This window comes from Macaca fascicularis, chromosome 10, assembly GCF_037993035.2.
Source record: "Macaca fascicularis isolate 582-1 chromosome 10, T2T-MFA8v1.1".
In the NCBI taxonomy this organism is placed as follows: Eukaryota; Metazoa; Chordata; class Mammalia; order Primates; family Cercopithecidae; genus Macaca; species Macaca fascicularis.
Window position 1 is genome coordinate 69355553 of NC_088384.1, and position 3729 is coordinate 69359281.

Sequence of the window (3729 nt, forward strand, 5' to 3'; positions counted from 1 at the left end):
CATACAGCCTGTTTTTGTGGAAACCAAAGCCAGGGTGTATCCCGGGAATGCAGGTGGTGCTAGGCTTTGGCGGTGGTTACAAGGGTTTCAGGGTCTGCCCAGAGTCCTGGGGTCGGGGCAGGGGGGTGGGGTGGTGTCAGGGGAAATTTGTCCTAGTCTTAACATTTTTAAATACTCCAGGCCTTTTTTAGATGGTCTCTAAATCTGGGTTTGTCTGTCTGCTCCTGACCTGATGGAGGTTTGCATTTTGACCAGGGGCTTTACCATAGGGCAGTCGTCCCCAGCCTCAGGTCCATGGCTTGTTAGGAAGAGGTGAGCTAGCATTGCTGCCTGAGCTTCGCCTCCTGTCAGATTAGCAGCAGCATTAGATTCTCATAGGAGTGCGAACCAGTATTGTGAACTGGGCATGCAACAGATCTAGGTTATACGCTCATTAGGAGAATCAAATGCCTGATCTGATGTGGAATGGTTTCATCTGGAAGCCATCCCTTTTTTCCATACCCCACCTTGTCCATGGAAAAATTGTCTTCCACGAAACCAATCCCTGGTGCCAATGCCATGTCTTTAGGAGGTGTGTGTCTATTCTTTCGTTGATGACTGAGCACTTAGGGTGGTAATCTGCTCTACTTCTCTAAAGTAATTCATGGAAAGATTATTTGAGACTAAAAACATTTTACCCACCACTTTTAGCATCTGTTACAACCAACTGATATGAGGGTTGAAGAACTGATTTCAGTACATACAGGGAGCATGTTTCTTAACATTTAACTGGTCTTCATGTCTTGCCTCCCCAATTATTTACAGGTGGCCACAGTGCCTTCTACCTTCACAGTACATACTTAGGAAACGGTGCACAAAATGAGTGAATTTAAACTTGGCAGTTCTAATGTAACTTCAGTCTGGGCTCCTAACCACGTCTGTCCTTCCTACCCATCTGCCCCATAATGTCCACAGCAGCCACCCCCACACACCTAGCATCCTGTCAGTGTAGAGCTAGCACTCCTGCTGTCAGGTTCCTGGGTGGCAGTGCTTGAGCACCAGTGTGATCAACCCTGGTTGGAGGAGCTCTGGCTGTGGGCCTTGGGGCCTTGGTACATATTCTTGAGACTAAACCTTGTAAAATGGACAGCTGAGACATGAGTCTGAGTCCTGGGTCTGCTGCTCACCAAGTGATCTGCCTCTCGAGTAATCTGAGTTGGAGTCAGCACTTAAGTGGCCCCTCGAATTAGTTTTATGCCAGCAATCTCTAATACAGCCTTAATCGATGGCATGATTATAGATGTTTTTACCTGCTGTATTTGTTTCAAAGCTTTTAATTGAATTGCATCTGACAGTCACTTAGGAAATTTGAGGCACTCTGGGTCAGGGATGTAGTCACCTTTACCCTTCTGTCAGTCACCTGGTGAGTTGCTACCTTTACACGTATGTGAGGGTGCATGCATAGTGGTCTGGGGTGGGGGGATGGGTTTAGATGTTGACCGCAACCTATGGTCTGCAGAGCCCACCGTGGTGGGTCAAAGGGAAGGCTGGTACTGAGACCTGGAAAGGCAGGCAGGCACTTGTCAGCAGGAGGAACAGCATCAGATGGGAATCCACAGCTATCTTGCTGGAGCGCAGGGGAGCATAGGTCCCACATTGAGAAATGGGAATTTGGGTCACTTCAGGGTGATGTGTGGAGAGGCTTTTGCTGTGTGCTTGTATGGTTGGTTTTGAGAACTAGTGATCCAGGAAAACCCCTGTGGGTGCACAATTCTTATGGAACCCTTGAGGGTTTCTAGAAATGATGGGAATGGGAAGTGGTTTCAGATGGGCTGCCTTAGGACATCCAGGCCAGAAACGCTGTGACTTGCCCAAGTCACAAGTGAGAAAGTTGCCTTGTGGCACACGCAAAACTGCACAGTTCACATGTCATGATTTCATTAAAAGCTAGGATCGGCCGGGCGCGGTGGCTCAAGCCTGTAATCCCAGCACTTTGGGAGGCCGAGACGGGCGGATCACGAGGTCAGGAGATCGAGACCATCCTGGCGAACATGGTGAAACCCCGTCTCTACTAAAAAAAATACAAAAAAAAAAAAAACTAGCCGGGCGAGGTGGCGGGCGCCTGTAGTCCCAGCTACACAGGAGGCTGAGGCAGGAGAATGGCGTAAACCCGGGAGGCGGAGCTTGCAGTGAGCTGAGATCCGGCCACTGCGCTCCAGCCCCGGCGACAGAGCGAGACTCCGTCTCAAAAAAAAAAAAAAAAAAAAAAAAAGCTAGGATCCAGCCTGAGAAACATCGCAACCCTGTCTACAAAAAATGTTAACCTAGAGTGGTGGCATACACCTGGAGGGTTAAGGTGGGAGGAGGACTGCTTGTGCCCAGGAGGTCAAGGCTGTAGTAAGTTATGACAGCACCACTGTACTCCAGACCAGACAGCACCTCCCCCCTCCCCGCCCTCCCCCACTCTGAAAAACAAAACTAGGAGATTGTCACCAGGAAGGGAAGCACACCCCTCCCTGGTCTGTGAAGCCGTTAAGGTTGAGGTCATGTCAGACCACTGGGGTCGTTTGTGGTGACAGAGCACAAGCATTTGGCCAGTTTGCCGCCCAACACATTCACTTGTGCCATCTCAGGGTTTTAGGGTCTGTTTTTCTAAACATTGCCTTTTGCACCTTTTACTGCTGTGAGGTTTCTTGGTGGTAATTCCCAGGCTCGGCTCTGTGAAGGGCGATTTCCATTTGGAAGGAAACCTTGCACTGTCCGCTTTCTGCCTGTAGGCGGCAGGGGCGACCCAGCACAGCCACCTGCCCACCCACAGCTGAGCAGGAGCCTGGTGTCCCTGTAGAGCTGCTCAGATTATCAGCTTACAGCTAAGGTAGCAGAAAGAGAAATGTCAGGCTACCTGAGAGTTACGTAGTTCTGGATGGCATCTTCCCAGACCAGCAGTCCCCTCCAGGATTCCTGCGGGCTTCAGGTTTCTGGTTACCCAAGACAACCTCCATTGCTGAGGCCATTCTGTTTCAGGAACTCCCCATCTGAGCCTGGTGTCAAAACAGTTGTGAGGTTGATGGGGGTTCACAGCCGGGCCATGTGTTGTACCTGGAGGAAGTTGTTGGGGGGTGGTGGACAACATTTGGGCAGTGACCTTTAGACACAGCTGGGTCTGCAAGGTCCAGGGGACCCCCTTCCCCATCCACTCCTTGCACATACACAAGGTGCCCCTTGCCTGGGTGAGCTGCTCAGTGATTTCTTATTGGAGGTTTGGTTTGTCACCATTCAAAACCATTGATATTTTTTGGTTTTAATCTTTATTTCTAACTTTAATACATGTAGGGAATTAATGAAGTCCCCACATCTTATAAAACTTAAATAACAGTAAAATACCACATCTCATAAATAAGTTATTAAATATGTTTATAGATTTTTTTTCCTGTCCATATAGGAATTGTTTACAAAAATCTATTCAGGATGCCAGCATTGGGATTGGATTCTGGAGGTTTTCTGCCGTTGGTTCTCTTTCTCCTTGGAGTAGTCTCCATGGAGATCCATGGAGGAGTTTTCCTGAGGCCCCCAAACAGCTCCTTTGCATCTTTGTCCTTCCACTGCTTGCTTCCCAGGAGGAAGAGTTGAGGGCCCCCTGCAGACAAGCATGGAGGCCCTGACCCTCCCAGTCTCTTCCCTCCCTTCAGCAACCACCCTACCCAACCAAAGTCTTCATTAGCTAGAAGGCATGAATGGTTTAGGTAGCTG